The 21,814-nt window shown below is 32.5% G+C and overlaps 1 long non-coding RNA gene across 1 annotated transcript; it reads right to left on the bottom strand.

Annotated features, from left to right (window-relative positions):
- Window positions 1–50: 50 nt before the first annotated feature.
- LOC112098329 lies at window positions 51–1,153 on the bottom strand. Its single transcript, XR_002905460.1, has 3 exons — window positions 1,067–1,153; window positions 853–915; window positions 51–185 (listed from the first exon to the last, which is right to left on the bottom strand). It is a non-coding gene; the product is annotated as an uncharacterized LOC112098329 (long non-coding RNA).
- Between the last annotated feature and the right edge of the window lie 20,661 nt (window positions 1,154–21,814).

Below are 21,814 nucleotides of genomic sequence, written 5' to 3'. Positions count from 1 at the left end.
AATCATGAATGCTACAACTATTTGCACTGAAACATTACATTCTGGTCGTGAAGATATATTAAGCCATTCAGGATCTGCCTTGTGTATGAAGAGACTTGAGAATCCCTCAAGTGGTACCTTTGATAAAGATTTGCAAGTGAACCCTTTCTTACAAGCTCAAGGAAGATATAAAGCCTATTTTCATCCTGAAATCATTTGTTGACTTAGAATTAAAGAGCCAGAAATGAAAGAAGCACACCTAAACAACCAGATATAAAAGGACAATTTAATATAACAGAGACAAATTCCATAGAAATCCAAACACTTAGTTAATATGCCACACAAAGTGTGCAACAGGGCTGCATGTTTCTTCAAATTTAGGATTAATGGGAAGTTCCTTGTTCTTTTATGTACTTTAACAAATGAGATAGGTTTATATATATTGGGATGCCAGATAATAAAGGATTGCACAACTAAATATAGCTGGAATAAATTAAAGCTAGCAATAATAGAGTTCTGCGCAGGTATATAGATAGTTTGGAAACATTGGCGATTTAATTGTAGCGTAAAAATTTGATTCTCAAGTATATCCTGTCAAGCATGACTACTTAATTCAATTGGTTATGTTAATGATAAGGACAGTGACAGTATAATTTCACTTAAAAGAAAAAAGAAAGAAAAATTCAAATAGTGCTAAAGTTAATAACAAGAATTATAAAATACACAGTGCTTCAAATTCAAGCAAAATCATAGATGTTAGGGGTCTATAAATTTCATTACAAGCACACAGTTATGGCTCTCACTTCATAAATATTACTATGAGGAAATGAAAGGTTTAAAAAAAAAAAGGAAGCACCGAGGATAGATGCATACCTTGTCTGTGCCAAGATATTGAACTATGTTGTCATGTTCAAACCGACTCAAAAGAGAAATTTCCTGAGCCAATAAACAAATTAATAGAAAAAAATGTAGCTATTTAGAGGCAGAATAAAAATATGCAACTGCATGATTTGTAATTTAAAGCAGAGAAAAAGACTACAGAATAATATGTAATGGAGTTCCAGCAGGACAAGACTAATCATCCCACCTGCTCAAGTTGAAGAATGCTCTGCTTTCCCTAAGCTCCTTGATCCTGCAAAGAAACCTCCTTCACAGCAAAAAATAATCCATCACTGCAAACAAACCAGAAAGCATAAGAGAAGTTGCCCAAAAAAAAAAAAAAAAGTATATGCTCATGGACGTTTGCACATAAACATGCACATCAAAGATAGTAAACAAGGCCAAGTTAATCATCGTAAGTCTGACCACACAGACATAATCCTAACCACTTTCAGAATATGGACTCGTTGCAAAACAAATAAAATACACCTCAAAATCTTAGAAATATTTAGAAGTAAAAAGTAAAATAGTTGCAAAACTTCATTGTTTCAAGTAAGAATATGCAAAAGAACATTCAGTCTAGCTCGTCATCAAAAACAAAATTGAATTCATCTTGCGTGATTATCTTGAGAAATAAGACGAGTAGATTTACAAGTAGCATACCCAAAACCCCATTGAGTTCTCATCATGAAGTCTATCACTTTTCCTGTAGTATCTTTCAGAAAGCAGAAAAAGTATTCAACAAGTTCCTAGAAACTTCCTTCTAATCCGACATTGTACATCCTTTTAACTCATTAAAAACCTTCAGCAGGTACATATCAATAAGGCTATGTAACCAAATGGGTATTGAAATACAATCAGAACAATAAAACTCCTTTTCACAAGTTCCAAGAACATTAATACAGGAACAGATTTCACTTACTCAGTGAGGCCTTCATACACAGACCCAAATGACCCACTTCCCAAAAGCTCACCCTTTTGCCATGACATTATTCTTCTTCTAAATTTCCCATTCGGAGAGACATTATAAACCGGTTGCATTATTACGCTAATTGGATGATCTTTAAAATCGTCGTCGTCGTCGTTGTCGTCATCATCATGATCATGTGAAACGTATTCTACATCATTAAGACAATCTTGCATTCTTCTAACTTTGGCAGCCTCGGTCACAATGTATTTACGTAATGACATATAATATTGAAATTTATGTCGTACAAATGCGACCCCCAACAAAAGATTACTAAATATATTCCGCACGGATGAAAATGCTTTGAACACAAGATGACTGAGAAGATATACCCCAAAGGATGTTGCCTTCAATACAGTATAAGTTAATAAATTTCCTACCCGGAGGGAAAACACTGCATTCGTACATTTCATTAACTTTAACTCATGGCCTTTGATTATGGATCCCATGTCATCAACAAATTCTTGAAATCTTCTAGTTTGGGTTTTGTAACCTGATAGCACATCGTCAGGTGATCTAGTAAAATCAAGTGCAGCTTTTTGAAAATCATGTGGAATGTAGGTCGTGACGTATTCACTTGGTGCCACATCAAAAAACGGCAAAGCAGCTCTTTTAGCCCTAAATAAATCCCGTAGTTTTTCCTGTAACACAACAGACAGCCTTGAGATGGGTATACTAAATTTAATGTCAAAATCATTTTGTACCATTTATCAACCCAGATCCAGTTCACAATGCATTTAAATTCTTAAGGTACTGAAACTCTCTACATTACACCAATTTAACGAAAGGGTAGTGATACTATTACACAACCAATACGAAATCATCATTCGGGGTCAGAAGTGACAACGTTAATAACTAATCATCACATGATCATATAAGATAAAGACACACCATCCGGGATTTCAAAAAAAAAAAAAACTTTATCTGAAATTTGTAAGCGTCATTACATAGTTAAAGAAAATATAAGAGTTGAACTAACGAAAATATAAGAGTTGAAGTCACAAAGAGATGGTATGCTCGGCAGGATCCCTTCTTTTTCGTTGGTCTTCTCTCTCTCCTTTGGTCATCTCTTCAATTATTTTAATCCTATATCTCGATGTACTAATAGCGTCCGTTTGGAATTGAAGTTGGATAGCTGTAACTTAAAAGTTATAGTACTAAAGTGTTTGGTAAACACCAGTTATTATAGTTTAGAAATTTTGTTGATACGAATTTTAACTTATATAATAAAAAATCTATTATATCTCTAACAATTTTTTTAAAATTTATATTTGCTACATATTATTTATTTTTTTTTCATAATTAAACTTTTTTTCACAACAATTGTAGCTTAAAAATTACAGCATCTCAATCATAAATAGAACTTAACCTTGGTGTATTGAGTTGAGAAGAAAAAAAAAAGTGCAATCTTACTTTTTCCTGTAACACAACAGACAGCCTTGATTTGGGAATAATGAGTTCAATGTCAAAATGTACCATTTATCAATCCAGATTCAGTTCATATTATATTTAAATTCTGAAGGTACTGAAACTCTCTACATTACAACACATTTAATAAAATGGTGTTGATACTATTATACGACCACCGCAAAATCATTATTCGGATGAGAAGCGACGAGGCTTAATAAATAATCATCATCATATAAGATAAAGTCACACCATCTGAGATAAAAAATACTTTTTTATCCAAACTTTGTAAGCATATCATTATATAGTTAAAGAAAACATGAGAGTGGAAGTAACACCCTGTTTAAAACAAAAACTAATGAAGGTAGCGACTAAAAGAGGACCTATACTTGGCGCTTGTTATCCATGCCCTCCGCATGGTTGGTGAGATTGGCGACCAAAGGGAACCTTCTACGGCGGTTCTTGATGATAGCGCAGGCAGATCTCCATCGTTTCAAGGCTTCATCCGATGGTTGTACAGATCTCCATGGGTGCAGCACATCAAAATCTTCCGAGTTGAAAATATTCACCTGGAAGTTAGGAATCATCTCTGTTTTCGGTCAAAGAATTGCCTGATTGCTTGGTAGATTCAACAACAAAAAGATGTCTTGGCTTTGTACTAACAACACCACATGTGCCTCATCTCAAAGCTCTTGTTAAAAGTAAAAGCAACTGGCTTGGCCACAGCTGCAATTGATGATCTGCAACTTGACTTACTGTTTGAGAGAGATAAAAATGTTTAAGAAAATAGATTTGCCAAGTTATGGTGTATTAAAGAATCAAATGTCATAGTCACCACCAAGATCGAGTGCTTTTAGGATGGTTAACAATTTTCAACTAGATTTCCAAGACTTGACTTCTCGAAAGTTAAAGATCTAAATTTGCTGATAATTCAAGGGACACCAAATTGATGAGAGCTCTAATATTTATGATGGTATTTGACCAGAAAATAAAGAATTAAGAAGGTCCAGATAAGATAACCTCGACGTGTTTATGATTTTTTGTGGGACTAATCCAGAAGAAATCTATAGACTCATTTTAAGGCAAATAAAGTTGTGAAAATAATTTTTCTATGTCTATGAATCATATATAATAAAAATTTTGTTCCACAGTATAAGATGTTCCTTGTGTATCTATTTTGCTATACAATCCCTTTTAGTTCATTGAATGGTGTCTAATGTTTATGTAAGTATGAATTTTTTTTTTCTTTTTTAAGTATCCATGTAACACTTTCAAAATCAAGTGAATCTATGTAATTAGTTTAATAAGAAAATAAATCTTCTTATAATCTAGACTCTTATGAATTTTTAAGAAATTTGTATCACATACCTTCAAGTGATAATATTTTTATAACTTAACTATTTTTGATATTTTTGTATGAAGCACATGTATACCATAGAATGTATCTTGAAAAATTATAATGCTTGTCTTCTACTCATTGAATCTAAGATCTTAATGTTTCAAGTATTAGGTTAGGCTCGATCACTTGTGATAAAGAAGATGATGTTGGAAGTCCCAACCCTTACGAGGCCTTTAGATACTAAAAGAATCTGCTAAATTTTTTGATATCACCATACAAAGAATTGTGATTACTCCATAAATAACCAATTATTTCACATAACTCTGTCTTAATGCCAGTATATCTTGAGTTGTCATTACGGATTTGGCTTATATGTCTTAAATGAAGTCTAAGGTTTCGTTTAGTATAACTTTTCAAATAGTACTTTTTTAACTAGGACTTTTGTTAGTAGAGTTTTTATAAGTGGAGTTTTTTTTAAAAAAATTAGTTGTTTAATTATTAATGAGAGCTTTTATTAATAATTGTAAAATTAATTTAATAAGTAAATTATTTAACATCATGCTATGAAAGAAATCAAATAAGATTATGAAATAAGTAAATTATATTTTAAATATTTTAACATTTAAAAAAAATTCTCTACATCCAAAAGACTGAAATTTGAGTTTTTGCTAATAAAAGCAAAATATCTTATTTAGTCTTCAAAAACTCTACTAAAAAAAATATCAATAAAAAAATTTGAAAAGAACTTTTAAAATTAAATAAATACTTATAATTATTAGATAAAATATACTCAACAAACACTTACTATTATATCAATATAGGGGCCATTATTGGTTTGGGCTAGTAGCAATTGGGTGTCTTGATTGATATTCTTAGTTCATGGTTGATCCATTAACCTAGAGTCAAATAATGGTCCTGGAGGGGCTCGATGGATTGGGTCGGTTCATCCAGTCACAAAGTAGATATGGATTAACATATCACTTTTCAATTTAACCCATGGTGAGTTTATCAGGATTATGATTGCATATAAAATATTAATGCCCTCCAAATTAAGTGCACGCAAGACTTATAGATTCTCAATATGAGTAATTATATGCAAAAGTTATGGTTAAAAAACTAGGGATGGCAATTTGAGGGTTTTGGGCCGGGCTTTTCGAAACTCAGTCCCAAGCCCACATCATTCAAACAAAGTTCAGACCCTTATAAAGTCCGTCTAAATTTAGACGGGCCGGACTCGGGCGGGATTTGGGCTTTTTAAATTAATTACAAAATATTTTTTAAAATAAGAAAAAAATTAAATTAAAGAAAATCATCTAATATATAATAGAATAATAGTCCAATAAATAAAATATTAGTAATACAACCTAATAAAATAACAAATACTAATATAAAAAATTAAACTAAATTAATATTTTGAATTTTTTCTTTTTTATTTAAATTAAATTTATTTTTTATTCATAAATTTAAAAAGCCTGACCAAGTTCGAGCTTTTTTACTAAGTCTTTATCCAAGCCCAATATATGTGGGCTTTGTAATTTTTGGGCTCATATCCAAGTCCACCCCTTGAGGGCCGGACTTTAGGCCCACAAGCCTGAACTAACCCGAGCTTTTTTGCCACTCCTAAAAAAAACAAACCGCTATGCAGCAGGAAAAAGCTAATTTTGCAGTGAATTTGATCAACAGGAAGTTAGATGATTTTTATTAAAACATACAAATCTAATGGGTCTATAATTGCCCCACTATCAATGCTTTTAAATTAATAATAATAATAATAATAAAATCTTTACGTTAAATAATAATAATGATTATGATAATACTAAAATGACTTTTTGAAAAGATTCATATCATATAGTGTACCTTTACCCAAGACAATTGACCATGCCGATTAATAATTAATGCACATCAAAAGTTTGTTGGGTGCTTCATTTATTCTAATTGGCGTAATACAAGTTTCATGAATTTCAAGAATCTCAAATAACTTAACACCAGAAGACTTAACACCATCATTTAACCCCCTCAAAGAGCTGTATAAATAAAAAGTCAACTCAGATAAGATAATACACATACATCTTGAGTAGTTATAATCCAAATTACAGATATTTATCCAACTTGAATACAAAGTAATTGAAATTGTAACACCTAAGACCAAAACTTGAATCTGAATCAAATGAGCAAATGGGGTCAAATGCCTCCTCTATGCCCTAAACATGAAACAAAAATCAATTGTGAGTCTCCTAAAATAAACCACTGAAACATTACTCACAAACTCATCTATTAACATATATAAAGCTTTTGGTACTGAAAACAGAGTTTGTGTAATTAGTATGAGAGAAAGAGCAAGCCTGAAGGCAGGGTGAAGAACAAGCATATGGACCTTGTTTCTCAGAATCATCTTCATTAATCATCGGAAGTCTGCCAACATAGGCATGCTGCCATTTGCTTCTGGATCCTCATCGCCAGTAATATTTGGGATATGAACCTAAAAAGGTGCAAACTATCAAAGAATTGATATCTGTACTGATTTGGCCACACTGCTGTAACAATCACTTATTACATAGAGGATTTCTAAATCTACAGAGGCACCCCAGCATTCTACAAACAAATTATTAAAGCAATCTTTTATGGACCTCATATGACTAAATTATTGACTTACACAATGCAATCTCACAATAATTATATTTCCTTCTTTCCACAATATCGCAAAAGCTTACAGTCTAATGCAGTTTTCTTTGTATTTGTAGGAATTCATAGTCATAGAGGTGATAAGTTATGCGAATTCACCAAGTGCAGCTTGATGATTACAATTGTGCTCACAATCATACCTGATTACCAGCAGCCAGGGCCACAAGAGCACTATCGAGGCCTGATGAATCAGAAACTTCCCCATCATATTTGAAAGTAAACACAGCAGCAATTATAGCAAAGACCAGTGGGAAAACAGATGTATTGAAATTGTTCTTGACACCCAATTCCGCTAGAGTACAATAAATGAGTGTAACAATCACCTGGACCAAAGAGAAAGATATTTCCAACACCATAAGTAGTTGCTTCTGTAAATACATTCTGGTTGCAGCTATGGTTCTTGTCACGGTCCAAAAATGCATACTCAGAGTAATAGCAAAACCAGATGCTGACAATAGAAATGCGGCAAGAAGGATGCTCCTCTTACTTTTCCCAAAAATATCCAGTAAAAACGATGCCGCTTCCAACACAAGATAAAACACAGCAAGTGCACGTTTCTTATATTTACCAAGTAGCTCACAAATCTGTAAAATACAAGGAATGCATTTATACATCTCAATCAATGAAATTGTACCGTCATTCATTAGGTTAAAAATTTTAAGCTCAGAAATTGGAGGCCAATTGTATGCAAAACTTTAATGTTCTTATCTCGATGTATCCAAATCCAAACAGGAAAATGGATACTTGAGCGATTTTCAGATTTTCAAATATCAAAATATGCGTTTTCAAATATCAAAAGAGCATGTTTTGATATTTGAAAATTGAAGCGAGGAATAGAAGTTTCAGTATAAATTATCATTACCTCAAGGCCATTGACGGTGGATCCAACATCATCAACGGGTTCTTGAAATATTCTGCCTTCGTTGGCAGCCTCGGTCACAACATATTCACTTGATGGCACATCTTCATTTGAACGCAGACTCAGATTTTCTGTACAGTGAAGTACCGCTTTTAGAACGACAGGTGAAACTGTAACTTGTTCCTGTAACACACAGATGGCATTTAGTTCGGTATCCTAAATTCAATTTTAAGTGAGGTTACAAAAGTTTCAGTATCAATTATCATTACATCAAGGCCACTGATTGTGGATCCAACATCATCAATGGGTTCTTGAAATCTTCTAGCTTTGGTGTCAGCCTCATTCACAATGTATTCACTTGATGGCACATCTTCATTTGACTGCAGACTCACATTTTCAGTAAAGTGAAGCACAGCTTTTGAACAGCATATATAGAAAACTCTTAACTTGTTCCTATAACACACAGAAAGCCTTTAGTTTGGTATTGCAAATTCAATCATTCAGTACTATTCACCTTTACTCTTGACTCTGCATTTAAATTCTTGAGTGTTGATTTTAAAATTTTCCCATTAGGCATTAACCTCAATGAAATTAGGCAAAGAACTAAATAACCAAATACAAAAATTACTTATATAATTAAAATAAATCAATAAAGCTAACCCAAATTAACTTGAATCATAAGTTGACTAATAATTAAAAAAATAAAGAAATAAAATGAATAATTCACCTGTAATTTGATATGCTCGTCGAGACCAGCGAGCTTATGGAAGCTTCTACGGCCATTGCAGGCAGATCTCCATCTTCTCAAGGTTTTCTCCGACCCAATTTCTTGATCATCCTTGTTTCAAGTAAGAATGTGCAAAAGAACATCCAGTCTAGCTCGTCATCAAATTTCCCTGCCTCAAAAACGAAATTGAATTCGTCTTGCATGATTATCATGAGAAATAAGATGAGTAGATTTACAAGTAGCATACCCAAAACCCCATTGAGTTCTCATCATAAAGTCTATCACCTTTCCTGGAGTATCGTTCAGAAAGCAGAAAAAGTATTCAATAAGTTCCTAGAAACTTCCTTCTAGTCCGACATTGTACATCCTTTTAACTTATTAAAAACCTTCAGCAGGTGCATATCAATAAGGCTATGTAACCAAATGGATATTGAAATACAACCAGAACAATAAAACTCCTTTTCACTAGTTCCAAGTACATTAACACAGGAACAGATTTCACTTACTCAGTGAGACCTTCATATACAGACCCAAATGGCCCACTTCCCAAAGGCTCACCCTTTTGCCATGACATTATTATTCTTCTTCTAAATTTCCCATTCGGAGAGACATTATAAACTGGTTCCATAATTATGCTAATTGGATGATCTTAAGAATCATCATCATAATCATCATTATGTGGAACGTATTCTACCCCATCAACACAATTTTGAATTCTTCTAACTTTGGCAGCCTCGGTCACAATGTATTTACGTAATGACATATAATATTGAAATTTACTGAAAATACTCCACACAGATGAAAATGCTCCCAACACAAGAAGACTGAGTAGATATACCCCAAAGGATGTTGCCCTCAATACAGGATAAGTTAATATATTCCCTACATGGAGGGAAAACACCACATTTGTATGTTTCAGTATCTTTAAATCATGGCCTTTGATAGCGGATCCTATGTCATCAACAAATTCTCGAAATCTTCTAGCTTTGGCGTGGTATTCACTTGATGGCACATCGTTAAGTGATCTAGTAAAATCAAGTGCAGCTTTTTGAAAATAATGTGGAACGTGGGTCGCAACGTATTCACTTGGTGCCGCATCAATCCTTATTTTTTCCAGTAACGCTACAGACAGCCTTGAGATGGGTATACTAAATTTAATATCAAAATCATTTTGCACCATTTATCAGTCCACATCCAGTTCACGATGGATTCAAAATTCTTAAGGTACTGAAACTCTTTACATTACACCAATTTCACAAAAGGGTAGTGATACTGTTACACAACCAATACAAAATCATCATTCGGATGAGAAGTGGACAACGTTACTAACTAATCATCACATGATCATATAAGATAAAGTCACACCATCCGGGATTAAAAAAAAAAAAAACTTTATCTGAAATTTGTAAGCCTCATTATACAGTTAAAGAATATATAAGAGTTGAACTAACCCTCAGATCAAAACAAAACTGTTTCAACAATGAAAAATAAGAGGAATGAAAGTAGTGAGTAAAATAGGACCTGTATCTTGAGCTTGTGATCCCTGGCCTCGGCATGGTTAGCGAGATTGGTGACCATACAGAACCTTCTACGGCGGTTCTTGACGATAGCGCAGGCAGATCTCCATCTTTTCAAGGCTTCCTCCGAGGGATGTACAGATCTCCATGGCTGCACATCGAAATCTTCCGAATTGAAAAACATTTCAATTTGTTTTGTTATTCAGCTGTTATGATAAGATTGAGAGGAGTGGTAGCTTTCTTCTCATTGCAATCGGCTATTGACCAGGTCCGATGAAAGTGTCCGTACATAGCGACATGTTCAGTTGGGAGTGACCGAGTCAAAACAGGAGTGTTGAGTAAATAAAGTGTTTGCTTGTACATAAATGATGGAATATTTGTTGGTATTCCTGGCATTCTTTCCATTCTGGTGGCGACACGTTGGTAGAGATAAATATAATGACTGTGGTGCCAATACCACCACATCACCCGCTGATTTGGTGGTGTTTGCCAATTGATTCGTGTCATGTTTTGCTACATGAGCGTGCCATGTTCCAGGAAAATTTCTATAAGTTAGTCCCACCACTTCAGTAGGACCGATGAGTCCGATTTTTAATTTTTAATTTATTAAAATTATATATTTATATTTATTATAAAGTAAAAATAAATGAAGAATAGAGTGGCGATGGAGAAATCATTCTGCATGTGGGGGATTCTCCATCCCCACCCTTATTAAATTTATTATGGAATAGAATGAGAAATAATGATAAAATTTTAATAAAGTAGGTAATGGGATAGGCCTTCCCACCCCAGCCGGTCCCATTGTCATTTCTACAGATTTTGTACTGTGAGTAGTCGTGCATAGAAAATATTCACCTGGAAGTTAGGAATCATCTGTGTTTTCGGTGAAAGAATTGCCTCATTGCCTGGTAGGATCAACAACAAAAAGATGCCTTGGCTTTGTTCTAACAACACCACATGTGCCTCATCTCAAAGCTCTTGTTAAAAGTACTAGCAACTGGCTTGGCCATAGCTGCAATTGATGATCTGCAACTTGGCTCGCTGTTTGAGAGAGATAAAAATGTCATAGAAGATAGATTTGTTAAGTTATGATGTATTAAAGAATCAGTTGTCACAGTCACCACCAAGATCAAGTGCGTTTAGGATGGTTAGCAATTTTCAACTAGATTTCCGAGACTTGGCTTCTTGAGAGTTGAAGATCTAAATTTCCTAGTAATTTAAGGGACACTAAATTGGTGAGAGCTCTAATATTTATGATGGCATTTGACCAGAAAATGAAAAATTAAAGAGGTTTAGATAAGATAACCTCGACGGGTTGATTTTTTGTGGGACTAATTCAGAAGAAATGTATAGATCCAGTTTAAGGCAATTAAAGTTGTGAAACTAATTTTTTCTATGTATATCAATCATATGTAATAAAAATTAGGTTATACAGTATAAGATGTTCCTTGCGTGTCTATTTTGTTATACAATCGCTTTTGGTTCATTGAATAGTGTCGTCTATGTAAGCAGTTTAAGGCAATTAAAGTTGTGAAACTAATTTTTTCTATGTATATCAATCATATGTAATAAAAATTTGGTTATACAATATAAGATGTTCCTTGCGTGTCTATTTTGTTATACAATCCCTTTTGGTTCATTGAATAGTGTCGTCTATGTAAGTATGTAAGCATTTTTTTAAAGTGTCCATGTAACTTTTTTCAAAATCAAATGAATCTATATGATTAATTGAATAAGAAAATAAATCTTCTAATGATCTAAACTCTTATAAATTTGATGATATATTTTATAACGTAACTATTTTTTATATTTTCTATGAAGCACATGTATACCATAGAATGTATCTTGAAAAATTATATGTCTGTCTTCTACTCATTGAATCTAAGATCTTAATGTTTAAAGTATTGGGTTAGGCTCGATCATTGGTGATAATTAAGATGGCACTGGCGCTGGAAGTCCCAACCCTTGCAATGCATTTAGTTACTAAAGGAGTTTGCTAAATTTTTTTATATCATCACACAAAGAATTGTGATTACTCCATAAATAACCAATTATTTCACATAACATATCTTAATGCCACTATGTCTTGAATTGTCACTGTGGATTTTGCTATATGCCTTAAACGGAGTTTGAGGCTCTGTTTAGTATAACTTTTAAAATATAGTTTTTTTAAGTAGAGCTTTTATTAGTAGAACTTTTATAAGTGAATATTTTACCACAAAAAAAAAAATTAGTTGTTTAGTTGTCAATGAGAGTTTTTATTAATAATTGTAAAATTAATTTAATATGTAAATTATTTAACGTCTTGTTATGAAAGGAATCAAATAAGATTATGAAATAAGTAAAGGATATTTTAGACATTTTAATATTTTTTAAAAACTTTTCAACTTCTACTCCTAAAAGACCAAAATTTGAGCTTTTACTAGTAAAAATAAAATAACTTATTTAATCTTCAAAAACTCTACTTAGAAAACAATGAACAACATTAAAAAAAATTTGAGGGAGCTTATGAGATTGAATAAACACTTATAACTCATTAGATAAAACATACCAGAAAGGTGCTTACTATCGTATCGACATAGGAGGCATTATGGTTGAGTGACAATACAATCACAAACTCTTATATAAACTTACGTTGTACAAAGTGATTTGGTATTAAATCATTTGGTTGAATTAAAAATACAAAATAATAAGAAAAAATTATATGGATTAAGAAATATTTAATTCAACTAATTTAATCATACCGCATCAGTTTGTACAAAGAAAATATGTACAAGAATTTGTAATTATATTATTACTCTTATTTGTTTGGGCTAGTAGGAATTCGGTGTCTTGATTGATAATCTCAGTTCATAGTTGATCCATTAACCTAGAGTCAAATATTGGTCCTAGCGTGGCTTGATCGATTGGGTCGGTTGATCCAGTCACAAAGTAGATGTGGATTGGCAGATCATTATTCAATTGAACCCATAGTGAGTTTATCTAGATTATGATTGCATATAAAATATTAATTCCCTCTAAATTAAGTGCATGCAAGACCAATTGGACCAATTATAGATTCTCAAAAGGAGTAATTATATACATAATCACACTTAAGATAATCTTGATTACATATAAATATTTGGCTTGTGATCTTTTTGTAGCATTCAAATTGAATTACTTTATAAGTCTATCCGGGACATCTGCTATGGAACATAATAATTTTGAACGATAATTTTCAAGAAAAAAACATAATCATGAATTTGATATATGATAACTAAAGAAATATGTAAGATACATAAATCTCTCTATTGTGGGTTCGCTAATTTTTTTGCTAAATTTTTAAGCAGAAAACAATAGTTCTGTGCTGTAATTTTTTTACAGTATCAATAATGTCAGAAATATAAACTATTAGATTTAATCACATTATTTTTATTAATAAATTTATTTATTTATTTTTAAAATTATATAACCGATTGACAAACGGTTAGAAGGGTTATTTTAAATTAAAACAAAAACAAAAAGAGATAAGATAAAATACAATATGTGAAATTCTTTTATTTGAAATTGAATTCTTCACGAGCATTATTTATTCTATAACACTTCTTTGCTAATCTGAATTGTTGTTGTTATTTTAATCGATTTAATAATAATTCATTGTAAATTTGAGTTCTATCGTCAAACTGGATTACTTTTGAAAAAGTGAATGAGAAAGTTACAGAGAACGTGGGTGTGCAAGGCGTTATCTATTATTACATTCTAGGTGCTTAAACTTATATCTAAGACTAAACCCTAACTATAATACTTGCTTTTGATCAGCCGAGCACAACCCGCGGGCGACTTTGGCTGTTGAATTTGAGTGAAAGATCGATGTTGATAAATAAGTCCTAATTATTAATAATACCAATAGTAATTGAAGTGAAAAACATTATTTCGTTGCATTTATTCTCTAATGGCGGACAAAGACTCATCAAAAGTCAATCTTCCACTACCCCCATCTATCTCTTTATTTTGTCAGAAAAAAAAATATAAAATTTTCTGTTTGTGCTCCTGCTTTTTTGTTATTTATTTATTTATTACATTTCAAAAGTCAATCTCCATTTGGTTCAGATGAATCTTCAACCACAAGGAAATAATAATCCAATGTACATCTACTAGCAACATGAATATAGCTAGTGGGATGTTCTCTTGATTTCATGGTGATGTTAATTGACAATTTCATGGTGATAATAATAATAAAATCACTTTTTAAAATGATTCATATCATATAGTGTACCTTTACCCAAGACAATTGACCATGCCGATCAATAATTAATTGGCACATCAGAAGTTTCATGTGTGACCCAATCAAAACAGCTTCATTTTTTCTAATTGGCGTAATACAAGTTTCATGAATTTCAAGAATCTCAAATAACTTGACACCAAAAGACTTAACTCCATCATTTAACCCCCTCAACGAGCTCTATAAATTGAAAGTTACTCAGAAAAGATAAAATATATATACTGAATAGTTATAATCCAAATTACAGATACATATGTATTTATAGGAATTCATAGTCCTAGAGGTGATAAGTTATGCGAATTCACCAAGTGCAGCTTGATGATTACAATTGTGTTCACAATCATACTTGATTACCAGCAGCTAGGGCCACAAGCGCACTGTCGAGGCCTGATGAATCAGAAACTTCCCCATCATATTTGAAAGTGAACACAGCAGCAATTATAGCAAAGACCAGTGGGAAAACAGATGTACTAAAATTGTTCTTGACACCCAATTCCGCCAGAATAAAATAAATGAGCGAAACAATCAACTGGACCAAAGAGAAAGACATTTCCAACAACATAAGTAGTCGCTTCTGTAAATACATTCTGGTTGCAGCTATGTTTCTTCTCCCGGTCCAAGAATGCGTACTCATAGTAATAGCAAAACCAAATGCTGACAATAGAAATGCAGCAAGAAGGATCCTCCTCTTACTTTTCCCATATATATCTAGTAAAAATGATGCTGCTTCCAACACAACAGAAAACACAGCAAGTGCACGTTTCTTATATTTACCAAGTAGCTCACAAATCTGTAATATACAAAGAATGCAGTTATAAATCTCAATCAATGAAATTGTATTGTCATTCATTAAGTTAAAAGTTTTGAGCTCAGAAATTGGAGGCCAATTGTAAGCAAAACTTTAATATTCTTACCTCGATGTATCCAAATCCAAACAGGAAAATGGATACTCGAGCGATTTTCAAATATCAAAAGAGCATATTTTGATATTTGAAAATTGAAGGGAGGAATAAAAGTTTCAGTATAAATTATCATTACCTGACCATTGATGGTTGATCCAACATCAACGGGTTCTTGAAATATTTTGCCTTCGTTGGCAGCCTCGGTCACAACATATTCACTTGATGGCACATCTTCATTTGAACGCAGACTCAGATTTTCTGTACAGTGAAGTACCGCTTTTAGAACGACAGGTGAAACTGTAACTTGTTCCTGTAACACACAGCCAGCATTTAGTTCGGTATCCTAAATTCAATTTTAAGTGAGGTTACAAAAGTTTGAGTATCAATTATCATTACATCAAGGCCACTGATTGTGGATCCAACATCATCAATGGGTTCTTGAAATCTTCTAGCTTCGGTGTCGGCCTCATTCACAATGTATTCACTTGATGGCACATCTTCGTTTGACTGCAGACTCAGATTTTCAGTAAAGTGAAGTACAGCTTTTGAATAGCATATATAGAAAACTCTAACTTGTTCCTATAACACACAGAAAGCCTTTAGTTTGGTATCGCAAATTCAATCATTCAGTACTATTCACCTTTACTCTTGACTCTGCATTTAAATTCTTGAGTGTTGATTTTAAAAGTTTCCCATTAGGCATTAACCTCAACGAAATTAGGCAAAGAACTAAGTAAGTAAATACAAAAATTACTTATATAATTAAAATAAATAAATAAATCAATAAAGCTAACCCAAATTAACTTGAATCATAAGTTAATTAATAATTAAAAAATTAAGAAATAAAAGGAATAATTCGCCTGTAATTTGATATGCTCGTCGAGACCGGCGAGCTTATGGACGCTTCTACGGCCATTGCAGGCAGATCTACATCTTCTCAAGGTTTTCTCCGACCCAATTTCTTGATCATCATCCAAGTCCTTCGAATACAATAACTCGCTCATTTGTTTTATCATTGCGCTGTTAAAAAATTTTCTTTTCTCTCTTTCTTTTTGTGTTTACCGTTTTGTAGACAATAATACAACAAACAGGTTTCTCTTTATTTATCTTTTTCAGCTCGACAATTGGATATTTCCGTGTACTTCAATTTATCTTTTTCAGCTGGACAATGGATATTTCCGAGTAAGACAGTGTTGAACTGTTAATTGTCAACAAGTGTCCGAACTCCGTACTCTGTAGTACTCCTGACTTTGCTTTATCCTTTATGATGCTAAAGTGCTTTATAACTGTAAATAACAGAAAAAAAAAAAATGTTTGTTGTGTTACGCATGACCAATAGAACGAGGAATGTGTAGGACAGGTGGTGACATACAGCCGTCAATAATTTTTTTAGGGGATCGTCAATTACCCCTACTATTTAAATTATGTACCAATTCTTTCTTACTATTTCTTGAATATTGGAGCACCCCCTACCGTTACTTTTGTTACTGTTTAAATTTCCTTTAAAGGGTGAAATTATATTTTAACCTAATATAAAAACAAAAACTGACCATTATTGAAGAAGATAATGACAAGTTTTATTCCTCTCTCTTTCTAAAATTAGCTCATCTCATCTTTTTCTTTCTAAACATTCCCTCAAAAACTCATTGTTTAACTCAACATTATCTGTCCTCATGGTCTCCGTATATCTAAGGGTAGGCATGAGTTGTTTTGGATTTGGTTTTAAGTAAATCCAAACCAAATCATAAAAATTTAGACCCAACCCAAATATTTTTAACCCAACTCAAACCAACTCATTTGGGTTTGGTTTGAATTTTATAATCAAAATATTTTTTATTTTAATAAATTTAATTATATCAAAATTATAATAATTACTAATTATTATTAATTATTAAATTAATATTAAAATATGAAAAAATATTATGGATAAAAAATTAAAAGAAAGAATTAAATTAAACTCCAATAATAAACTCCCATGAACATGACATAAATAAGCAAATTAAAAGAAAGAAAATAAATTCAATGATCATTTCCATCCGCAGTATTTTAATCAAAAGATTCCATGATCAATGAAGTCAATTCCTTCACCAATAAATAAATAACCAAAAAAGAAAAATTATAATGTTTGATCCAAACTTTGTTGTTTTATTTGATAATCATAAGAATAACATCAATTCAAAGCCATCGCCTCCATTGTTATATTTGATCCAAACTCTGCATTAAATAAAAATAAATTAATGAAAAAAAAACTAGTGATAAACAAATATATAAATTTTTTTAAAACTTGTTATGATAAATAGTTACCTGACATCATCGCTTCATAAAACTCAAGCTCCTCCATTGTTGGTTCATCTTGTAATGGGACAAAAGTGTTACGTAACCAATTTTGTAAGCATATCAAAACTTCCACCATCTTTGGACTTAAAGAACTATAAAATGAATCAATGATGCGCCCTCTAGTACTAAAAGCAGATTCTGAAGCTACTGTAGATATTGGAATTGCAAACACATCCTTTGCAATGTGTGAAAGAACTCGATATTTTATTGAGTTCATTTTCCACCAAGTCAAAATCTCAAAGTCATCATCATCAACATGTTCACATGGCTCCAACAAGTACCTCTTTACTTCATTCTTCATCTCAACACAATCATCTTTTTCTATTCTTTGTCTGAACTTTGCAACACTTGAAAGTTTAGAAAACCCCATCTTTTTATCAAATTTCCTACTATCAACAATTGACGACTTACTAACACCACTAGATGATCCACAACCATCAATCTTAGTGTCAAGATCTTTATAGTAATCATAAAGACGTATTAAAAGATTTTTCACCTCTTCAGACTTCTTCCCAACCTCATCAATAACAAAAATGTCTTCAAAGTAAAATGTCACATATTTTAACTTATAACGTGGATCAAGAATAACTGAAATGAGCAATAAATTATTCAAGCTATCAATTGAACCCCAATATTTGTCATATTTATTTTTCATACTTGTTGCCATTTTAGATAAGACAGGATCATCACCACTTTCAATTAATGATGTCAAATCGGAATGAATTGAGCACAGTTCATGAAAATATAAATTTGAAGTCACGTATATTGAACCACTCAATTTCAAAGTTATATCATAAAATGACCTCAAAAACAACATAAAAACATTAGCATTTTTCCCAATCATCACTATTAGGAGGTCCTCCATCCTCTTTGACATATGAAACATAATGTCGATCATCATCCTCCATTCTCTCAAAAGCCTTTTAAAATTTTAAAGAACTCTCCAACATTAAGTAGGTGGAATTCCACCTAGTGGACACATCTTGAATCACAAGACCAGTACCTTCAATTCTTTCATGCTCCACACATATTTTAAATTTTTTTAGCCTTGCGGGAGAGGACTTTACATATTTGACAGCATTATGAATTCTGGAAATTGACACATGTAAGTCTTTCAACCCTTCATTCACAATTAAATTTAAAATATGCGCACAACATCTCATATGTAAAAACTCACCATCTAGCACAAGCCCATTCTCACTCCAATTCTTCAATTTCTTTTTGACATAATTGATAGCTAACTCATTTGAACTAGCATTATCAACAGTAATGGTAAATACCCTTTCTATACCCCACTCAAGTAAACAAGACTCAATTACCTTTCCAATTGTCTCCCCTTTATGGTCAGGTACTATACAAAAATTTAAATTTCTCTTTTGTAGTTTCCATTCACTATCAATGAAATGGGCTGGTGATATAATTTTGAATAGAAGTCCATGCATATGTGGTTATACAAACCCTTTGCTTATTTGAAACAAAAAAGTTTCACAATTTTTACTTTTCATCCCAAAAAAGTTTGTACACATCTCTAGTAAGGGTTCTCCTAGATGGTAAATTAAAGTTTGGTTCCAATTGCTTACTATATTGTTGAAAGCCCTATTTCTCCACAAAACTAAGCAGTAATTCATCAATAATAATTAACCTTGCAAGGGCTTTTCAACATGCTTCTTTATCAAAGACATGAGACTTAGATTCGCCTTTTATTTCATGTGAGGTTGTTTGATTTTCATCCTCAAATATGCTCAAATAATCAGGACAACGCAATAAATGATTCCTTAATGTGCTAGTCCCAATTTTAGTCCCATGTTTATTCTTACAAGCATAATCATTACCACAATAATTACACTTGCATCTATTACCTGGATCATATTTAGTGAAATGTTCCCATATTTCTAATCTCTCTGATGGTGTTAAAGTGCAATTTATGCACTAGTTTTGCATTGTTTACTTCCTTTAATATCGATGTTTTGCATTTAATAATAGTGATTTACTTGTGTTTTATTTCTGTAGGTGCAATTCTATTGATTGGTGCTAAAATTGAGCTACAAGATGATGTTTGACGATGATTATTTTTCTGGAAAAATTATGAGCTTCAGAAGAACTTTATTGATAAGGCGTGGGCGCATACTGTCAACTAAGGACCTGCAGTTTTTATTTTAACGTGTTTTGTCTTTTTGGTTATTTTTATAATTACGAATTTAATATTTAGATAATATTTTAGATATTAGTATTTTATTTTAAAAAGAACTCTAGAGGAGAAGAGAAAAAAGAGAATTGAAGGGAGGAATCTATTGTCAAAGAAAGAAAAAGAAACCCTAGATCTAAATTTTTCTCTTCTCTCTATGAAGAACTAAACCTATTATTCTGGTTGAAAGTTAATGAAGCTTTGATTCATCATTACTGTGAGATCTTTCTTATGCTTTAATTGTTTTATTACTTTTTGGGTATTTGTTTATTCTCTAAATTATTGTCACGATTATGTTTGTTAATTAGATAATTGGCCACTATTTAATTATAAACTTAATCTATTGTCAATTAAAGGATTCATCGTATGAAGATTTTAATGTTTGTGACAAATAGTATAACAGTGCGTTGTGTTATGAGAATAAACAATCTAATTTAAATGAACCATCGTATGCGTTTGTTGATTAGGATTTGGGTCTCTCTGGTTTTTTAGGCTGTCAATTGATTAAATCCTATGATCGTATCTAGAGTTATCTATTGATTAGGGAAATAACCAATGGTCCTACCTTGATTATCGACTAGTTAAGGAGAGATTGGCTATTAGAGTGTCTCAGTAGCTATAACCGATCTATTCATAAGTAGTCGAATCAAGCTGAGTTAATTCCTTCAACCAGAGCTTTCCCCAATTTGAATCACAATTTTGAATTTGCATTCTTGTTATTTTAATTTGGTTTCTATTATTGTCAACAATCCCCCCATTTTGCATTTTATATTTTAAAAGGATTTAAATAATTACCGATCTTTGTGGACACGACCTTGCTCTATCATACACAATTTATTTAGAGTAGGTATTTATTTTTGCTGGCTTCGACAACCATCAAATTTTGGCGCCGTTGCCGGGGATTGGTGTCGTTTATTTAATCCTTTTTATGTTTTACTTGGTGTATTGTTTGTTCTTCTCGTACATGTACACTTTTGTTTGATCCTGAAATTGAGAAGACAGCTCGCCAGCTAAGATAGCAGATAAAGCGAGCTAAACAACGATCCTCGTCGCCTTTGCTTTCTGAAATAGATACGGTGCCTAATTTGGTTGAATCATCTAGCGATTTAAAAGAACAAGTGATTGATAGTGCTGCACCTGTAGAAAGAACTCTTAGAGAGTTAGCTGAATCAGACTTGAATCAGCAACCACTCTGCATTCAATATGTAGACTTGGAGGTAATTTTTGAATTAAAGTCTGGTCTTATTCATTTGGTACCCAAGTTTCATGGTTTTGTAGGTGAAGATCCTCATAAACATCTCAAGGAGTTTCATGTTGTGTGTTCAAGTATGAGGCCACAAGGCGTGACTGAAGAGCAGATTAAGCTGCGTGCTTTTTCTTTCTCTTTAGATGGGCTAGCTAAAGACTGGTTGTACTACTTGCCTCCTGGATCGATTACAACGTGGAATGATTTAAAGAAGCAGTTCCTTGAGAAGTACTTTCATGCTTTAAGAGCTGCCAATATCAGAAAAGACATTTGTGGGATCAGACAACTTCCTAGGGAGACTTTGTATGAGTATTGGGAGCGATTCAAACAATTGTGTGGCAGATGTCCTCAACATCAGATTTCTGATCAACTTCTTATTCAATATTTTTATGAAGGACTGTCATTGATGGATAGGAGTATGATAGATGCTGATAGTGGAGGTGTGTTGGTGAACAAGACCCCTACTCAAGCAAGAGAGTTGATCTCAAATATGGCTGCCAATGCACAATAATTTAGCAGCAGGCAAG

The sequence above is a fragment of the Citrus clementina genome, unplaced genomic scaffold (genome assembly GCF_000493195.1).
Source record: "Citrus clementina cultivar Clemenules unplaced genomic scaffold, Citrus_clementina_v1.0 scaffold_5, whole genome shotgun sequence".
NCBI classification, from domain to species: Eukaryota; Viridiplantae; Streptophyta; class Magnoliopsida; order Sapindales; family Rutaceae; genus Citrus; species Citrus x clementina.
The sequence above is the reverse complement of the archived record's forward strand: the minus strand, read 5'-3'. Positions and strand labels throughout refer to the sequence as shown.